Below are 21620 nucleotides of genomic sequence, written 5' to 3'. Positions count from 1 at the left end.
TCCTTCTTCGCTTCCAACTCTTTCACGGTGTTGAGCCAGAAGGTTACTTCACCTGCTGCATTGTATTATGATTTTCTTCACTCAGTTCTGCAGTGGTGAGATACAGTTTGCAGCAGGGCCAGTGTGATCCTTAGGGCTGTACAAGCCTCCAGGGATGTACACTAGAAAAATGCACAGAATAAAATCCCCTGAACCATTCTGACCTCCACAAGCATCACCCAAGCACCACAAACAATTAAATGAAAGCTATTTAATATGAGAAAAACACAAGCATGGCCTGAATCTCTTCAGGCAAAGCTCTGGCTGAGAAGAATTTTTTCTAACAAAACAAGACTTACAGGATCTGGCCTCTGAAGGGTAAGTGGCAGCAGAATCCTCTCGTAGAAAGGAAAACCTTTTCCTTCTAGCTGGACCATACTAACCCCACAAATCTATAGTAAAAGTTCTAAATACATTTGCAGCTTGCCCTCATTCACATCCACTCAGGAACACATCAGATTTACTGTTTCCTTAGGTTAAACATTTTTCAGCTGAAACCTGCAGACATCAAAGGTCAGTTGATGGATTATCAGGTTTACTGGAGTTTTCCATGGGAATCTCCCAGCAGGGCATCGTATCTCTACCATATAGGGTGGAGTTGCTCTGATTATTAATGTTCTCCCTAGCCCCCATCTATATCTAATAGCAGGACACAGTATGTGAGCTATCGGCGGCCTTGGCCGACAGCCAGTGAACTGCCCAGCAGAAAGCCAGGGCCACAGGAGCTGGAGCTGATGTACAGCTTTGCTAAGATAGTGAAGGAGACAGCCTTTAGCCTGCTCACCCATCAGTAATGATATGAGCACCATGTTCTTTGCCAAAATTAAGTGAAGCATCCCTTTAGTCTCTAGGCATGCACACTTTCTCATTTTGGCTAGAAAACAGTGTCAAACGGTTGTCAAGGGACACGTTTAAGTATTGCACCATGTGAACCGCCACCAAAGGGAGTCGAATGGCAGAGCTTCCCAAATCAGAGAAAAACATATGTGAGCTCAGTTGAACTTTCAGACTGAAGTGCCTCTGTTCCTGAATAAGGCTCTGCGACTTGTCTCTGAGCACTTCTATTTTAATTTTTTTTAAAGACGCAGCTTAGAAACAAAGTTAAAATCATTTACACCACTAAGAAAACCAGAAGTTTTGTCCCAGTCCCACCTTCATGCTAATGCTTATTCACAGCTTGGGTTCTGCTGCTGCGAGCCATAAAAGACACCTTACAAGGGAGGGAATTTTAGTAGACCCTGGTGCAGTCCTCATCTGCCCCAAGCATGAGAAGGTGGCGGGGAGACTCAGGTTTTTGGACTTGTTTACAGAGCTGGGCACCATCCTGCACATCTATGTCCCTTCTACAATTAATAGCATGTTCCCTGTCGCACTGAAATTAAATAAGAAATTGCTGACCAGCCTGTCAGGGACATCTCTAATAGCGTGAGCCATCTGCACTCCTGCAACGGGTGGTTCCTCTCACGTCACCACAGTGAAGGTTACTGGCAGGACACCCAGTCTACGGTAGGGCTTGTTCCCAGAGCTTTCCTATCATCCTGTCCTGAAGGGAATTTTACTTACAAACACTGATATTTCTGCAAGCACCACCCTTCAGAAGCAGCATGTTGCAATTACCCATCAGAATCTGGCCAAGTTTGACCAGTAACTTCATATCAGTTGCTACTTCTAAATTCACTTATTTAAGAAGAAATAAGTCATCGCTAGCAACCCCTGTTCTCCTTCACTTAAAATACGTCTTTCATAAGATGGTTTGCTAGCTAGTCATTTTTTTGCTGTAAACTTCAGAAAAAATAACTTAGAAACATGCAACCTCATTGAGGAACCATTCCTGCTATTAACATTTACTATGTGATTTACCCGCTGACTGGGATATAAAATTAATCTCCACTTTTCTTGAAAAGTTGGGATTTGGCTCAACTACAACTCCGGAAAACAGGAGGACTGCAGTGATAATTCATCATCTAGCTTATCCAGATGAGAATTAATGAGATTTTACTGGTAAAAGTTTAATGAAAGGTAATATTGCCACGTATTGTAACAAGCACCTGCCTGAGACAGGTTTGCACTGAAAAACAGATGACAGAGTAACTACAGTGTATTGAGAACTAATTTAAACTACAGAACAAACTTATGGAAGATTTGGAAGTCTGGCCAGTTCCTTGGAGAATTGTTACTTTTTCTACATTCGTGTTGGGAACGGGATCCCAGCCTGCTGCTGCAGAAGAAAAGTTCTGGCTTGTCAGAATCAAGACATAAAACCTCAAATACAATTTAATCACAGTAGGCTTATAGTTCAATCCTGAAAAAACCTAAACAGTTCAGAATAAGCAGAGCCAAGTTGGACCACATATTCTTGTGACAGCATCCATTTCCTGAGGCATAAAATGGTGGCATTTCTGCTCTCACAACTATAAATAGATATATACAAATATAATAGATTAGATGTATAATATTTTTAACACAACCAGCTACACCTGAAAACACATGCCATGTAGGAGGGTTGAGACTCCTGGTACACATCAGCTGTGCTCTGGCCTAGGTCTGACAAGGGAAGAACTCAGTCATTATTCCAGTGGCCAAACTGCAGATGTTGTTGCCCAGATGTGGGCGCTTTTAAAGGCAGTCTGAAAGCAATTATAAACCCAGTCAAATGAGAAACCTGAGGTTAGGTCGCCTTAATTTCATTTAAGACATTTCATTGAAGCTCTGCTTTTCAGGCCACAGCAAACTGTCATAACATGTAAGTTAATTATGAAAGTCCAGTGATTAAAAAACCCCCACAAGTTTGCAGCTTTATTGGAGCTGAAATATTTCCAAAGTGAGCAGTAAATAAAGTGTCTGTCCTAAATAAATCACGGGATAAATGTATTATTGACGTATGGATTAACTGAGCTGAATGCTTCAAAACCACGTCTGTGTCTTTGTCCAGTCCCACGCAGATGTTCACACCAGGCCAATACAAAGCACCATCTTATCGGAAAATCTTACAGGGATATTTTCTCCAAAATAGCTTACATTGCTCCTGGTGATGTACAGATCGTAGGGAAGAGGGCTCTCAATATTTTAACTGCTGGCTGGAGGGCAGACTCAACCAAGTGGCCAGACCCTGTCTGTTTGAAACACTGCCTTGGCTATCGTCACACCTCTGGGGAGAATTTTGGGCTGGAAGAGATCGTTTCCTTTCGGCCGCACTGCTAGCTGATGCAACCAGTTTCATTTGGCTTTCCCTTGCAGGTACACACTGTCTTAGCTCGCTGCTTTTCCCAGCCCCGGTGCTCTGCTTGCTCAGCACTACCTGCATGCTTCCACAGCAAAATTATCCTGCATGGGATTACAGAGTCAAGCCAAGACAAGCTCTTTTGGAAACACGGCAAAGTAGCTCACGGAGGAAAAGTGTCTCTAGAAATGTCAGAGTGGAAGGGAAGGGCTTTTTAGCTTTTGTGGAAAACCAGAAAAACTCGGAAGCAAGCCAAGTGCTCATCGTTTTTGGAAGGAGTCTTCCCGCCCCATACCCCTTTTTTTATAAAATAAGATGAAGCTTTGCAAAGCCTAATTATTTAAAAAAAAAAAAAAAAAAAAAAAAAGAAAGTGATGAAATGAACGTGTGCTACCACCTGCTGTCCATTATTTGCAAGAGCAGCCTCCTCAGCACGGTCTGGCACTGGACGGTCCCTCCACGGCTGGGGCAGCGTTGGGGCCCGATGTCCCCAGCACAGGCTGGCTGTGCAGGGACAGCCTCGGGGGCAGGGAACAGCCACCCCGAAGAGAAAGGGGCTCAGATTTTCTTGCATTATGTTCAGTAAAGAGCAGCATCGAGGAGAAAATTAGGAGATGAGGTTAAAGGGAAGGCTAGAAAAGTGCCCAGGCTGGAGGAGTTTCATACAGATGTCAGACCCACGGGTGAACGTGAGGTACCAAGATGGAGAAAACAGTGATGGCAGCTCCACACACCCATGTCCTGGGCGCTCTCCTGGGGTCCGGCAGAACCTGCTGGCCCATCGCTGAGGGGTTGCTGCTGCTACAGACTGCCATCACGGCAAACAACAGCAAAAGATTCACTAAATAAATACGGGTTTAAGTAGACAAATTTCTGTACAGGCCACTTCACTTCCACACATCCTCACCAGGTCATTGACTCTGAACTAGCAACGCAAATCTGAAGCAATAAATCACCTAGGGCTGGCAAGAATAATGACCCAGAGCTCACAAATACAAAGAATGTATCTAATCTTTTTTCTGTTGCTGTGGTGAGCAAACAGAGTGTGCCTGGCACATTAGGCAGCAAAGATCCAGGCTCCTCTTGTTAATGTATTACCCATAATTATTTGTAAAGTAAAATGGAGACCAGTGGAGTCAGTCTAGGTACTCACCATTCACTGTGGCCAAAGGACTCCCAGGAATTGTTACCCTCCCAAAGTCTTGACAAATAGGGAATTAAAGGAGGAAAAAAGATCTGCTTCCGAATGTTATTACCAGAACCACATACACTCTGAACCCATGGTTACACATAAGATCTCACAGGAGAAAAAGAATGGAAGAAACTTCTGGACACATCAAAAACCCACCTTTATCCTTCTCAGCCTGTGCAGAGGCTTTTGTGTTTGCAAAAGCCCTGGGCATCAAAGTTAAACATCTCAAAGTCTTTACATCTGCTTCTTTTACAACACGTCACTGGTGCCACCAGTCTGCGATGCCTCTCGTCCAACACCTTCAAAACATGTCTACAGCTAACTAATCAAGCGCACTGTTTTACAAAGGTTAAATGAATTAACCCCTCACATACAACATTGTATAGCTGAGCAGCAAACTTCAAACACCAACTCACTGCAGAGCCCGTTGCAGATTTGTCTCAAACAGCCAGTGTGCTCCGGCTGTGCTGGCAGCGATCACGCAATGAACATTTATGAACAAGCAATTGGGAAGGATGTTACCTCTTCCAAGAATGTGTATGAAAACAAAGTGTGGCTAAATTTAATTAATAAATTACTCAGCTAGAATATTTTGATCAACTGCAGCAGCAGGTTTGATTGCAGCAGAGATTTCATTGGTAACTTCCCTGGCCTTCCCAAGCCTGTTGCAGTTTGCTCTGAAAGCAAACCTACACTAGGCTGGTTTGGAAGTGATCATTTCCACAACCTCATTTACCCCAGTTTTATCCGAAACCATTTCTGTTCAGCCAACGTGCTGGAGCAGTAACTACCAAGGAATAAAAAAGGCCAATCCAGCATTATTGTAAAGTAGAAAGGCAAAAGTTATTCAGAGAAAAAACAGAAAGGGGAGAAAATTAATGTCAATCCAGGCTTTACAAATATGTTTCAAGGGCTCTTCTCTTCTTTCCATCTGCCATAAAAAGGAGAAAGAAACAATTTACGGTGAAATAAAAATGAGCAAAGGAAGAAAATAACATATGTTCTAAACCCTTTTTTTTCCCTGAAACCTCGATGGCATTTCTCTCCCGCAGCACTCCACATCTATCCGTAGGCTTGAGCCAGCGAGCGGATGCTGGGTTACTTCACTCTCTTAGCATGAACTCGTACTCCTTGCTATTCTCAATCTGTCACATTCAACAATCACATGCGAAAATGACTCAGGCTGCCAGTTGTCTCCGTGTTGTGCTCGTTGAGCATTTGCCAGTTCCTCAGGAGTAGGCTTGATATTGAAAGCCACACTTTTGGAAACGTGATTTAGCCTGAGGCTGCTGCATTAGGCTCAGACATTTTGATTTTTGTCCTACAACTTTTTGTTCTTTTTTTTAATCTCACAGCCCAACAGTTCTGGACACAGAGGAAACAATGGCAGGTCAGATCAGTGGCTCATTCAACCTGGCATTTTGCCCCAACTGAAGGCATTTATTCAAAGCACCTAATATTTTGGAAGGAGTGGAAAAACCTTTAATGCACCACAGCAATCACCAGCTGTAAACGTTGACAAATTGTCTTTCTGTCACCTGCAGTGATCACCTGAGAAGCAGGCAATGATTTTCATCTTCTGCTGAGCAAAGACCGTTTTGTGGTGCAGCCTTTTAACCAGCACGGCTATAGACACTGAGTCAGCCCCCTCACCTTTGCAGCAGTGAACACCCTGTGTTCGTTCAGCTCACTGAGGTCTCCCAGTGATTGGAAACAAACCTCTTCCAGTTTCATAGTCTCAGCTTCAACGCCTGCCTTCAAAGCCTTCAAAACGAAATTACAGCCCCAACGACGCATACTGTAGCCTCCACTGACTTTAGGGGCAGCCTATGGTGAGCAGCTCACAGACACGTACGATATATGCCCACACCTATTTAGGTGAATCCCAGCCCGGTGTGTCCCAGCGCAATGGGCCCAACTCTGCAAGAGGGAAGCAATCTAATGTGTAGCTCCATGAGAAGCTGTCAAGTTTTAGTATTTAACTATTTTGGATGTGTTGGTCTTTTACCCAATATTATGTTGTCTTCCCTCTCTGCAAACCCAGTGTCCTAAGGAAATTATTTTGACAAATCGGATAATATAGAAATATCCACACTTAAATACTAGCTAAATTTATTCAGTCATTTTGTACTTTTTGCATAACTACCAATGAAAAAAAAATATTAGCGCCTATGATAGCCTCATGATTAAAGTGTACTTTGTAAGTTCAGTGGAGGTTTCTTTTCCCCACTAGAGACTGTCCCTAACCAAAACTCTTCAGATAAATAATGATCTCCTATACGAAACAATCAGCAGTGAGGACATTTAGCATCTTGGAAATGCGTACAGGTAGTAAAATTACGTATAACCGTAATAGGAAATTGTATGAAGTCACTTACTGTTGTGTAAGTAAAATTTGGACCTAAGGTTTGATGCAAGAAACCAGAAAATTAAAGGGAATGATTCTAAATTCTTCATGCCACCATTTTATTGTTATTCCAAGGAGTTAAAATGAGTTACTAATATACAAAAAATAAAAAATAAATCACTCATTCCATCTCTCAAATATGAAAAGTAAGGTCACGAGACTGATAAACGAAGCTTGCAACGTCTTCTAATAATGTAGCAAATGGACTTAATAATCAAGAAGCCTCCATAACTTCCCCCAATTACACAGATAGCTGTCTGAAAGCATACGGTTTGTGTAAAGACTGCATATACCATATGCACATATCACTTCACTTGCCACTGAAGCAGTTGTGTCATGGGTGGAATGTGGCAACTCTACCCACACACAGTAATGTGATACAACAGATGAAGATAGTGGAAAGCCGTGAAACTGCATGGAGAAATTTAAGTAGATTGAGTCCATCTCTACTTCAATGGGAATTAGATCAGGCCCCAAATGAGAATTTATGCATGACAGCTGGATTATCATATATATTTCCTGAAAGACAGTACCTTTATAAACTGAAGAGTTCCATAGCGTCACACTGGAGTGTAAGTTCATTTTTTATTAAGAGAGAAACCATCATTTTGTAATTCATGGTAATTTTCTCCAGGACATAGGTCTCCTTAGTTATCTCTTTTGAGTCTTGATCCTACTTCATTTGCAAGGTATGAGACTGCAGCAGGGACCGCTTAGCGTATATTTGAGTTATAGTCCCCATATATTCTGGTTCATGAGCAAGAAACAGTGCAATCATGAGAGACCCAATTAAGCTAAAAGTTCAGCGGTCTTCCATTTCAGTGAACTATCAGGCATCAAATGATTATAGTATTATTGCATTTTCTTACACAAGAAAAACTGCACACCCTCTTTCTTTAAAACCATGCCCAAGTGGCAGTACCCTGCCTATCTGATCCGTGGTGTGAAACCCTGGCACTCCTGAAGGCTGGAGCTTCCTAGCAGTCGTATGAAACTAAATCAGACATGCAGTGCCACGGCAGGGGGAAGCTTTACAACGCAGGAGCACAGATGGGATCAGCTTGCAAGTAAATATGTTTCTGTTGCTAGAGGAAAGCGTAGAAAGCAACAATGAATAAAGATGAAAAACGGGATGCTGACAGAAGAAGGGAAAAAACCCGCCAAAATGGGTACAAAGAGAAGAGGGTATGGTAGAAAGAACCAAAAAGCTGGACAGGTAGTTTGAGCAGCTGACTTTCCACTAATGAGAATCCTTCCATCTTACATCAATAATGCCATTATTTGGCATTTAACCTCCCAGTTGTGACTCCATAACTGGGCATTCAAGTACTTCATAGCAATTTTCACTGTGTGCTCACATACATAAAAGCTCTTGTTGCTAAAGGCAAAGCCTTGTGCTCCTTTTGTGCTGCTTTGAATTCAACAAGGAGCTCTGCCTGTGTAATGAATACATGCAGGTTGTACCTTTTACTTTTTCTTTCATATCATTATCTTAGTTTTAATAGGAAAAGATGGTCATCTTCTTAGAGAAAAGTAACCGAGAGCTGGAGAAGTGATTCTAGAGACAAAAATTGGTAAGAATCAACCTGCACCTAAAAAATTACAGTGAGGAAAACAACATCATGGTTCATAATTCCAGCTTCTTCTCGGTGTTCAGATTTTAATATTTGATTAGGAGAAGTAAGAATTATGGTATTCTTAGATCTGTTACTTCCCTACTACAGTACAGCACAAATGTACACACTAGAAAATATTAATGACTAAATACTCCACAGACCTGCAAGCCTGAGCTAGAGAACAAGATTCAATACACATTCTAAACTGTTACAATCCTGACAACAGATCAAATACCTAAATAATTATAATAGTCATCGAAACATGGCATAAAGATGGTGGCAGAGTTAAGTAGTAGTCTCCATAACTGGCAAAAAAGAGTTAGAAATTCTTCTCTCACTATGGAAGTCTTCATAGTAAATGTAGATATTTCTAGAAAGCTTTTGATCATATTCAACTTCTTTTTAAGTACTTTTTTGTACAATTAAGTACATTTTTGTGTAACAATGCATATTAAAGTAATGCTAAGGCTGCAAAGCCCTTACCTACAAATTGTGCTATTCCAGGATTAAAATTCCTTAATTCAGCCATGTTGTGGATATGCATAAGGGGAGTTTTCAATTACCTTTTTACATACAAGTCTTCTGGAAACCACTGAACTCCATTCCACGCAGAGGAAAGCAGGAATATTAATTGCTTCAATGCTTTTTGTTTTCAGGAGCTTTCACTGTAGTTTTAATGCTCAATAAACATCAAAGATTTATCTTTACTATCCAACTGTGACAGAAGATGCTCTTACATTAACTCGGTAGATGAAGAACAGGCCATAAAACTTAAGGCTGAAATCATTAAGTGTGCAATGATTTCAGATGTACAATATGAGTGCTCCAAGTCCTCATTTTTCAGAGTACCTATCATTTTAGGAATATCCCATGTTCAGAGCAGTGATCCCACTGATTTTAACAGTTATGGAAGCTTCCTTGCAGTTCTGATCCCTGTCTCTACATGGATATATTGAAAATGTAGACCATAATTAAGTTCTGCCCCTCTATTTGAGATGCCTCTCCTCCTCCCAGTTACTCCCTTCTTTCCTCCTCATTATCTCCCCTGCTTTGACATAAATCTGCTCTCCTCCTCCGTTTCACTTCTTGCCTCCAGTTACTTTGGGTTTTTTTCACATTTCCTGGGCACAGAAGGCAGGGGAGCAGAGAGGACTGAGCCTTGCCTCGTTCACCTCTTCTGTAACCCCAGACACGAGAGCTTTTACAAGCCACGACAGCTCCATCCCTGCTCTCTCTCAGGATGAGGTGATGTCTCTTCAGCTCACCCATCATGTATGAACCATGCAAGATGAAGGATACATCTTTTATTACAAATAATTTAGAAGTCAAACAAGCTCCTACTGTACAATCGCATATAGGTATTTCAAAAGAGCATAGCTGCACCAAATTTGGTGATTTAAACAAAGCAAAAAAGTACCATAGCTCAGCCACAAAGACAGCTCTCTACCACAAGTTTCACATCCCTCTATCAGTGCACAGAGGCAACAGAACCTCAAACCAGCTGTAAGTGTTGGTAAGAGGGACCAAGCAGCCCTCCCCGAGCCCTCCCAGGCACACACCCCAGCTCCTGCTTGGATGTATGTGTGAAGAGGGGAGATGGCAGAGGCATTAAGAGTTTTTAAACTACTCATAGCAAAAACTTCTATCTCCAGGTGTAAGGTCAGAAAGGTTGCGGGACATTCACCTTCATTTTGTGGGACACGTGGTTGTGTGTTGCAAGCAAGATGTGCCCCAACTGAAGCCTTATTCCACAGCACAAAAAGGTATTTTTGTTTTAGGGTTAATGAGTGAAAACTTACACTCAGAACATGGTAAATTTAACATGGTGTTTTAAAAAAGTGACTCATTTCTTCTCTAATCTGATTGTCCTTCACAGCAGAACTGCCCCGAACTCAGGACAACGGCACTCCATGCGCCCCAGCAGCTCCTGAGACATGACATGGAAACTGTCATGATCAGGTAAAAGATTAATGGGAAGGGGTCTCTTTTGATTGATGAATCTGTGACCTTGAGCAATAAGAGCACTTGCACGAAGTATATCTGCCATGCCAGACAGACAAAATGAAAGAGGCTCATATTACACTCTCAGATCTCATTAAGCACCCAGACCAGAAACACCGATACTGGCACTGACCATCTGCTCCAGCGTTTGCCTGGTTACAGATCTGATAACACTTACAGGGAGCAAAAGTTAATCATACGTACAGATGAGCAACAGCACTTCTGCACAGGAAATTCAGTGAAGCATAACAGTTTCTAAAAAAAACCAACAAACCCATACCTGTTTTTACTTCATTCTGTTGTTTCAAACCACATAAGCAAGCTGGCAGTTCAAAGAAAAATTGTTGACATAAAAGGCCGTAACTTTAGATTCTTCAAATATTTCAATTTTTAATAACCTGTGAAGTTGTCAGAAAGTTAATTAACTTGAAGTCTGCCAAATTGCTGGGATCTCCTGTTAGTTTATATAATGGGCAATAATACAAAAATTTTTTTTAATCGTTTTTAAATTAGTTCCTCTAATGCTCTTTTTGCTTATCTGTTATTTGAGAATTACTAGTATTTTTGGCCATTAGTTCTCCACTTGCAGTGATGAAGGCCCTCACTGGTAGACCTTTCCAAGTATACTGTAATATTACCCCAGCATCCATCCCTGAGGAATGAAATTTCCCCGCAAGCGTTTTTTGAGAGACTTATGATCAGCTGAATTTTCTTTGCTGAGCAGCAATTCCTGGAAAATCCTGCAACGTATTCAAAGACTTTCCTACTGCTTTTGGAGAATTAGCTCTGGGCAAAATGATATAGTCTACTGAGGCCATATCTGACCTAGAAAGTATTAACTGAAGAATGTGTGGGACAGCTGGTTATCGGAAAGAAAAGACATGCAGTGTAGGAGAATGACATGTAGAGCTACTCGAGTTAGTTCTGAATGACTGTCAGCTCTCCAGAGCCAGCCAAGCCCAGGAAGCAGATACAGCACTTCTGCCAGAGCCCGTGCTGCATCCCGTAACGGAGCTAGCTCAGATATCTCTAGCACAGGACGCCACCACGCAGCGAGGAGATAGTTTATCATCTGAGAGCATTTCAGATATGTGATATGATAAGGCTGAACAGAAATCTGAAGTATAGCAGGATTATTTCCAACGAAGTGCCAAAGGGCTCAGCCTTTCAACAGAGGATGTTCTGTGATCGGGTTTGGTACACAGTGTGCCGTGGTCATGTTTTTCAAAGTGCTGCTCCTGTCGATGGGTGGTGGTGGTGGTGTTCCTCAGAAGCATAACCAGGTGCCATCCTCCTTTAAATTATGTTAAAGGAGAATGCCTTGTTGCACAACAGTGTGAATGCCATTTATTTCCAGCTACATATCCAGTTACACCGAAACAGATGAGGCTTCAATACTTATTTAGCTTTCCCAGTTCAGAAATAGGGTTGTGTATCTGGGATAGTCTTTTTTTTTACTATTCCTTTCGGTGAGGTGGTGCATACCAACGACACGTTTGCTGCCACATCACCAATGCTTGAACATTTTAATTCTTTGATAATCAGAGGGAAGCCTTCATTAGGAAGTCATTATTTATGATTTTGGCCAGTACACCGCCACGGATGGCACTTCCCCACCATCGCTTCACCCAGCATCTCTCGCCTTACTGTAAAGTCTTGTTGCACAGGGGCAGTAGTAACACCACTTAACAAGAATGTCCTTTATTTTCCCAAATATCTTGGTATGCATCCATTAATCTGCTCAAGAGAGAAAATTCCGTGAGCTGTAATCGGAGTTTCACAAAGGTGCTGATGGCAATTCTGGTGGCCATTTCACAGTAAACACTGTACAAATGTCATAGCAAAACAGTGCCCCAGATCCTTTCCTATCGAAGACACACAGAAAAGATCTCCTCTTTCCAAAAAAACATCCAGCACACCATCCACCTTTCGCCCGAGCACGTCCACTCCGAGTTCCCGATCCGGACTTTAGCAAGAGAATTTAAAGTTCTTTTCCAAACAAGTGACTATTTTAATTAGGCTTCCTGAGCTCCTGCTAGAAACCGTTTCCCTGCGATATACCGTTTATACTGGTTTCGTGTTTTACGATAGTGCTGACACGTTACTTCCCCCCACTTTTCTGCCCCCCTCCCCGATTCCTACAGGGGTACCCCAAAACACCCCGCCAAACGCCTCCCCGCACCTTTTATCACACACACCCCCCCAGCTCCGCCGCAGCCCCCCCGAACCCCTCTGTTCCTTCCACCCGCGGGTGCCCCCCGAGCTCGCACCGGCCCCCCACCCCGCGTTCCCCTCCGCGGCCGCGGAGCGTGCGCGGAGTACGGGCGGCCTGGGCAGGCGGGGCGGAGGGAGAGGAGGAGGAGGAGGAGGAGGAGGAGGAGGAGGAGGAGGAGGAGGAGGGCCGGCCCGCCCGCCCGCAGCCGCTGCCGCCGCCAGCGCCGCCATGATGCTTGTTTGCTTTCAATGAGTGTGAGGAGGAGGCGGGGGGGAGCTGCTCTCCCGTCCGGCCCGCGGCAGGAAACAAAGAGCCAGGCAGGCGGCGGAGCGAGGGCGGCGGGGGGACGGGGATGCTGCAGCCACAGGTAGGGGCGGCCCCCGCCGCGGGGGGCGTCCGCGGCGCCTCGCCTGGAGGGGGGGCTCTCGCTCGGGGGGGCAGTACTTGGGGGGGGGGTGCTGTGGGGGAAGGGAGCGGCGTTATTACGGCGGAGGGTGGGGGGACCCTCCCTCAGAGTTTGGGCGGGGGGGAGCTCCCCCGCGCTGTGGTGTTTGGGGGGTGTCATGGGGGGGGCGAGGCCCCTCTGGGCGTGAGGGGGCTCTGGGGAAGGGGCGGGGGGGGGGGGGCGGCGCTGGAGGAAGCGCTGGGCCCCGGGCGGTTGTTGCTGCGGGGACGGCCGGGGGAGGCTCCGCGCCGCGGGGAAGCGGCTGGGAAATGGCCGGTAGCGAGGCGGGGAAAGGGCGCTCCGCCGGCGGGACCTTGCCCGGCCCGCACCCCCGGCCGGAGGCCGGTAAACACCCGCCCGGCGTGCGGGGGGGAGCCGGCCCGGGCGGCGCCTCGCAGGGAGCCCGGCTTTATTTGCATCGGGAAGGCAATTAAGAGAAATTAGTATAATGGCATCTGGAAGCCTGAAGTTTTTTTAAATTTTTTTTTCGTTGTTGTTGTTTGTTGTTTTTTCCTCACGGTGCAATTGAGTTTAAAATAATTAAACAAAGGCAGAGGGAAATGACATCAATCTGGTAATTGCCCGTCCACCCTCAGCGCGCGGCTCCCCCCGCGCCTCTGCCTCCCCGGAGGCCGCCGCGCCTCGCTGGGAGCGCACCGCGGACCGGCAGCGCTGCCCCGGCGGCGGCGCCGCGCCTCTCCTGCTCCGGGAGGAGCCGCCGGCAGCGGGAGCCGAGGCCTGGCCGGCGCCGGGGCCCCGGAGCGGCCCTGGCTCGTTCCGGCGGAGGGAAACGGCGAGGCAGGCGCGGGGGGGTGATTGCCAGGCGCGGCGGCCAATGGGGGAGCGCGGGAGGCGGGCCGGGCGCTGGCACGTGAGGCCGCGGGACAGACGCATGCAGGGATAAACAGAGGGGAATGGGGGCGGGGAAGCGGCGGGCTCGGGCGGCGATCGCCCCTCGGTGGAGCTCCGCAGGGGCTCGTCGTGCCTCGAGTCTGGGGCGGGCGGGTAGGGACCGGGCACCGGAACCGGGCGCGAAACTCCTGCGCCGCGTAGGAGCTCCCGCGCTCTGTGGTCTGGCGTCGCGCTCCCAGGGCAGCGCTGCTCGGGTCGGATGCTGTCGAGAATTTTAAGCCTGTGATCAGACAAGGCTTTAGAAAAGTAGGTATTTGTGCACCTGGTTCTATCTTCATATACTTAACGTATTGTGAGCACGTATTTTATGTGCAGTTTTTCCACGCACATTAAAAATTCATACAAAACCTACTTGGCTTTGTGTAATCTTAAGACATACAGTCAGAGCAAATACAGTAAAACCAGAGGGTTTGTTGTGTTTGGGGTTTTAATACAGATACCTGTGTTTCCACAAACGCCTAAAAAAAAAAAATTGTATTACTGAAAATATAACTTCACAGACAGGTATTTGCTTTGTAGTTAGCGTTGCAGATCTTCTGCTTTTTTTCATTTGATTTCTGGGGCTTGTTTTCTTAATCTAGATTTCGCCACAATGGGTAACTAATTCAAAATTCAAGGGATTAAGAAATACCTGTGGTATTTGTCTGGCTTAAATACAAAGATGTGCAAGTGTTGACTGGTAATTGTATTGTATCTTGCATTTTTTTTTTTTCATTCTAGAGCAGGTCTCGTAATTGGGAATTTATCAACATTTCCACTGGGGTAATTTTACAGGATTATCCGCCCTCTGTTCTTCCTGCTGGTTCATCTGGACTCTGTGGAGTTTGCTGCTAGCAATGAAGCCTTCTGTGGGGGTTTATTCATGCTATTACTGAAATGGAGCCCTTCGCATTTGGATTAACTCTTTGTTCACTTTTCACCTGAATCGCTTGGATTGTTCCATTTATAAAAAAAGGATACTACCATGCATCTCTTTTCTGTTTGCATTTTGAAGTTGAACTCTGAATGCGGTCTTGATGTGTTCAGGCTGTTTACTTTGCTTGAATTTTAGAGGAAGAACTGAAATATAAAGATAGATGAGACTGTAATACTGCATGGGCAGGTAAATACTTCTGGTATGCTATGTATGAAGACTTGAAAACACGTTGTGAAGGGTTACAAATTCAGTGAGCATAGTATCTTTCTAGGTAAAAATCATTAAGATCAGGCTGTATGAGATAATTAAGACGACAGTTCTTTCACAACACATGAACAAAAGCATCTACTTTTAAAAGCATGCCAGTGTGAATAAAAACAGTCCTGTTAATCTGTCACCTAAAAGCTAAGTATTTTTGTTTGTAGTGCAGTGTGTGGTCTTGTTTGGGTTACCACCTGCCTAGGAGGCCGGGTGGTGAACCAGAATTCCTCCTTCCAGTTGTACAGCACCTGCTACAACAGGCAGTCCATGTTGCAGGGGCCCTGATTCTGTTTGCTAACAGACTCTTGAGTTTTGAATTATTTTCTGGTTTTGTCATGTAATTTTGGCTGTATATGTGCAGTCTGTACTATTACATCTCGGCCCAAATGGTGCCGCATCATACACAGCTGGTATCTTTATGAATGAAGATGCCTTTCAGTCTTCAGAATTGAAAGAATGTACAGGAATTGTCACTTATTTCCTTAGGGTTTTTCTGGTTAGAGAAATACATAGTATTCAGATGTTACAGTTGCATATGATGAGCTTGAAAAAGCTGCCACTGACCTTAAAAGCCCACAAGAATAAACTCAACAGACCCTACCTCTAGATTTTAGCCCTAGTTGCTTGAGACAGAGGTTAATGCTTGGCCTGTTGCATTCAGTGCATCTGGGTTTTTTTAATCCGTGTATTGAGATTTTACACTACTTTCAGTGTCAAAATACTGAGATTACTGAATCCAGTCTAAATTTAGACTTGTTCATGGTGTAATTTTGAAAGCTTTATACATAAATTGCTCAAACTGAGTCACTGCAGGGTTTCATCTGGTTTGTATTCCTTCTTCAATGTTGATGCTTTACACTTGGAAGTGTGATTATTGTACAGTATCCTGCAGGATTATTAGCATTGTATTAAGTGACATCATCTATGTTCCTACATTGAAATTGGGTTGAGGAAGTCCACTGAACAGGGAAGCTTGACATAAACTTGGGGACCTGCACTGACAATTTCTAGATGAAGCGATTTCTGCACTTGAAGTTGAAGAGTTTACAAATGCTTAGGCAAGTCCCATAGAAAAACTGTTTAAATGCTTAACGTGTACTTTTGAGCTACTAATTACACTTCCAAGATGGTGCTTATTAAAAAAAAAAAAATTTGGCAACAACTCAGTTTTTTCTTTTGTAAGACTGCAATGTGAGTCCTTTTGTTAATGCCTCAGAGGGCTCTTTTTAAGTGAAGGTGTCAAGGAGGGACTAGGAGCAGAAAATATATACGTAGTTGTTTACTTTAGAACTTAAAATACTTGCTGTTAGTATTCAGATTTATGCCATAATGAAGCTCTGAAGGAAGAGATGGATTTTTAAAACATTTTTTTTTTTTTTGACTGAGAAGTCCGTTAGGTGTGTTTATAGAGGCTGCCACGTAGATGTTTGGGATCACAGCCTGGATATTTTGATGTCTCTTTTGTGTCTCAGTTCATGTTCCTGATACGCAGCCTTTATTCCACAAGTGAAGTGGCTTCCTACTTTAAGACCATCCTAAAGTGCCTATACCATTTTATAATATCTCCAGTATCTCCAAGGTCTCCTTCAGCTCGTTGAGTTTCCCCCTTTCCTTGGGAAGGCAGCAGTTTCAGTCTGAAGACTGGGGGTTTCTAGAACATGGTGAAGCAATCTGCGTGGTAGCTCATGTCGTTAGGGCATTGACCATTATATTATGGTCGTCTTGCCATAGTTAGGAGACCATGAAGTATACTGTAGTTTGGTATACTGTATATTACAGATAATCTGTGCATCTTTACTGCTTGGCCTATTTTGAGTACACTGATGAGTGAGGTGTGGATCCTGTAAGTTGATCTGATTTAAATGGCGCTCCACAAAAGTGTATCTCTGCATAGATCAGTTTGCAGAGTCTGGCATCAAAAAAAAAGTTTAAGCACTGGCTGCGCTTCAGAGACAGATCCTTTCATGTGCTTTTTGGAACAAAACCCACGTTGAATCGACACCTACAAAGACAGGAAGGCTTGAAAATAAACTAAAGCTAGGTTTAAATGTGTACTGTCTGATGTGTATCACCTGTCAGAACAAGGAGATGGCATTGTAATCGCTAAATAATAAAAAGTAATGAGAAGGTTTATGCCAAATTCTAACCATTAACACTTTTTAATATTCTTTTAAAGAAGCTTTAACAAATGTCCACCCAACAGAAGAGCTTTGCCTGACAAAGCAAAGGTCCTGTGGACTAAGAGGAGTTTCAGTGCTGCCTTGATCACAACTCCTCTGTAAATCGAGTACTTTCAGGAACAAGTGATCTGTATGAAGTATAATTAAAACTGAAGAAATCCTTGCTTTGCTGAGGAACACCACGAAAGATCCACCTCTGGAGATATGAGAATTGATTGTACAGTAATTGTCAGTCATGGCATAAATGCTTTCCATGTAGAGAGCAGTGGGCTAGATCACCCCATGGTTTCTTCTGCTATACTACGTCAGAACTTTTGTGGGAGAACTTGGAAAGCTGCTACTTTAGTTGCTCATTAACTACACATAATCTATGTCAGTACAGCCATCGTTGGAGTAATGTTGAAAACCAACCAGTGACATGGCTGGAGTGGTGATACTTTTTTTTAAAAAAAAAAAAAATCCCACTTTCTTAGCTGGGTATCGTTGGTTTTCAGCATTGCCTCACAAACAGCTGCATCAACACAATGGAGAGAGGTGATGAAGTGGAACATGGGGACAGGAAAGAAATCTCAAGTTGGCTTTGTTGCGCAAGAGTGTGGTTGTGGAACAACATTCTCAGGCTTGTTGGTTTAATTTGAAGTAAAAACAATCTATGAATAGGCTGGTTGCTTTTATCAGGATGTGGCTAGATGAACTAGAGCATGAACTGCGTGAACAAGTTCTGTAATATCCTGAACTTCAGTTAGTTTAGCAGCTCTAATATTAACAAGCATTTAAATATCTAGAGATTGTTTTTTAGGAAGGCGACGAGTTTTTTTTAAATTTAGATACTGACACCTCTTGTCAAGCTCTCGTTCAGATCTATAGCAGGAATGCTGAAAATGAGCTCATGTCCAAACTTCATTTAAAATAGCTAGGTTTTCTCTTACTCCTAAGTTCTATTGCAAGTCTAAGAGAATAATGTTTTTTGTAGTGGTGACAATGTTTTCACCCACAAAACAACAGAAATGTGACAAGTATTCTGCAGATGCATAAAAGAAAATGTGGTAAAAAACGTTGTGGTATACATGCCAGTATTTAGAAGAGCTACTGAGTTGGACCAAGATAAGTGCAGCAGGAATTCTAAACAAGAATTAATGTTCCATGTATCGTGAAGAATCATAACTAAATTGTCAAATATGATTGGACACAGCCAGTGGAGTGAGCGTTGGTATTGTATTAATGTTTTTGAGTGTGAGACAATTTTCATTAGCTTTCTGAAGATGTTTGTAGGTGAAGTTTTTAGGCCTTGATCTTACTGACTATCTGCATTTTTAAAACTTGAAGCTAAATGTTTTATGACAGAACTCTTCCTTTTAAAGTTAATCTTTTAGGTTCCATTTTATTCATACAGTATATAAGTATGTAATGCAAGTGAATTCTTAAAGTAATTAGTGAACCTGACTGATCTTTTAATGTATTGGTATTTCAGAATACAGTAAAATAGAAAATGCAGAAATCTGAACGTTGTGTCGTACTCGTTAGCTAGCCAAAGTGTTTCTAGGGATACCAGTTAAAGGTCAGCCTTTGCTTTGCAGTTTGGTTTTGTGTTAATGTTTGTTTTGTATACAGTAGCCTTTTACTATAGGCATAATTACATACAATTCTGATAATTAAGAACTGTTCTAATCATCTGGACTATGCTACACTAAGAACATTTGAACATAGTATTTCTAATCATTAGATGTTGTGCAGGGTAAGGGGTGAGCATATGAGTTCTTTATCATGAGTCAGATAAAATAAATCTATCTTGTAGGTCTGTCTAGAAGATGGAGCAGTCAAGGACCTCTTTGCTGAATTGTGCCTTTTGCATTCCGACCATTTTAGAGTTCTCTTTTGAACCCAAACTAGTTTTCATAGCAACTGAACATGGAAGTGAGAATTGCTTCTTTGCACTAGTGAAACTGTGGTTAATAAGTTTTTCACATCTTCCAAATTTTAGGGGATTGTATCTACACGATTAAAATACCAGGCTGCAGTCATCAAATAGGAAACTGTGATTGTGAGTGGAGGGAGGGGTGGTGGGTTGGTCAGGAGGAGAAGTGGAGGGTTGGAAAATGGCAGTCTGCCTACCCCTGCCACACACCTTATAACCTGCCAGTTTGCATTTCTGTAAACAAGCAGTTAAGAAGGATGAAGAAACCTTTATTAAATTTGAAATACCTGCAGGACAGAAGTTAATAATATGGTAGTCTCGAAAATATGAATTGACTGATTTTTTTGGATTTAAAATCTAATGCCTGATCTTGTCAGTGCTATATAGCTCTATAGTCTAATCAAGTCATCCTGATTTGCAAACACAAATGTACCCTTTGGCATTTATGGCCCAGTTGATATGAACTGGGATGCTTTGTTTTTCAGGAGGGTTTTGTCTCATTTCAGTCATAGATTAAGCATTTTGCAGAACTTTTACAGCTTTATAGATTTTTTTGGAAAGAATATTAAACCATATGTCAACTTCAGAGTTTTTTGTAGCAGAACTTATGTATGCAAAATCAAATAACTCATCTGATTAGTCATATTCCAGATATACTCACATGAACTAATGTGTATTGACTTAAACAGTATCCTGTATTTATTATTACGTAGTTGTAATGCATGTTCACATCCCACTGCATTCTCTATGTCTGAAAAAGAGAAGGGTTACTTGTGGGTTTGTATTGGCAGTCATGTAAAGCTCTAGTTTTAGAAGTCCTCAAAATATGATGAAGAAGCATTACTTCCCTGATGAAGCTATTAAATCTTAATATGCTAACAGCCACTAAAAATGTGATCCTACCAAGTGGAAAAAAACCCACTTTGAATGAATCAATTGACTTTCTGTTGACTCAACAGCACTTTAATTTTTTTAATTTAGATTATTCCAACATTAAGCTATAAATTGGGTTAAAGGGATCTTGATGCTTTCCCACATAGCTGAGTCTCTTGGGGGCAGGGAGTGTTTCAGGAGTCATTCTTGTGCTGCTCCCCTGTGCTGCTCTAGTTCTCCCTGGGCACACAGCTGTTACGTATCATCCTTCCTCACACTAGGTAAAAGGAAATTTTTAATTCACAGTATGTATTCTGACAATTGCAGGTGTCATCCTTTAGCCAATTTTCCAATTGGACTTTTTCTAGTCTTATTTTTTCAATTCTGTATACTTACTGTAAAAAAAAAAATAAAATTCAGTATTAAGATCACTGTCTAGTTTGCTGCCCGTGCATGATATAGACTGAAGATAAATATAGTCATTGACTCAACACATCAATTCAAGTGTGTAAATTCTGTAGGGACTGACCTTTATCATAAGCCTGTTCAAGCTTCTGTTTTTTTTGTGTGAGAAGACAGATGTTGCACCTTGTCATCCTGGCCAGGGACAGTGTCTGTTTTTGCAGGGTTCTTGCTTCATTTGCCTGTGCTTTAAGCTGAAATGGAATTAAGTTGCCATAGAAATTTTAACTTGCTGAGTAAAGTGCCATCAGTGACAAGAAGGTGAAAGCGGTAAGCTTGATTCACTTTGGAAAAGCACTTGTTTAAAGAATGGGTTGCGGATCTTTGAGCAAATCTTGAGTTTTATGGTAAATGCTGAACTACAACACTACAAAATTACCTTAAAGAATTTTTTCCAAAGCACAGTAGGTATCTTTTTGATGTATTTCTGTTCTACATTCCCTTTGAAGAGGGTCACTGTTCGGAGTTTAAAGCAGTAATTTCTGTTCATTCTAATAAAGCTCAACAGTCAAGATTAATGCTTTAAATACAGGTTAACGTTTCTGATTAGCATATACATTGCTAGAACTGCTACAGATTTAAGTTATCTAAAAAGCAGTGTACTTTGACTTCAGTTAGGATTTTAGACTTTGTTCAGTGTTACTATTTAACTAATGCATAGATGAGGGTAGTTGCAACCAAGATTTTTGCTTCCTGCTGTGCAAGAAGAGATTTTGGGTAGGTGTGGCCAGAAAGACAAGCCTGGTGTTGTCCTGATTTCAGTTCCATAAACAGCTGTGCTGCAAAGCCACACATACATTGCAGGAATAATAATATAGGCGGCTAGGCTCCCTCAAATTTTTTTTTTTTTCTCCTTCTCCCTCTTAGCTTTTGGCCAGTTTAATTCTCTTCACCAGCTCCTTTTGTTATCAGACAAAAGTCAGTGCTGATGCAAGAGTGAAGTAGAAATACACAGTCCCAGGGAGG

The 21620-nt window shown here is 42.7% G+C and overlaps 1 protein-coding gene across 2 annotated transcripts in view; it reads left to right on the top strand.

Moving 5' to 3' along the window:
• Positions 1-12912: 12912 nt before the first annotated feature.
• CNOT6 (CCR4-NOT transcription complex subunit 6) overlaps positions 12913-21620 on the top strand; it is a 30094-nt gene continuing 21386 nt past the window's right edge. For both annotated transcript variants that reach the window (XM_074915977.1, XM_074915976.1), the window contains exon 1: positions 12913-13057. The gene's annotated coding sequence lies outside the window, so the exon portion shown is untranslated. The remainder of the gene's footprint in view (positions 13058-21620) is intronic.

This window comes from Athene noctua, chromosome 12 (assembly GCF_965140245.1).
Source record: "Athene noctua chromosome 12, bAthNoc1.hap1.1, whole genome shotgun sequence".
Taxonomy (NCBI): Eukaryota; Metazoa; Chordata; class Aves; order Strigiformes; family Strigidae; genus Athene; species Athene noctua.
This window is presented reverse-complemented; position numbering and strand designations above follow the sequence as displayed.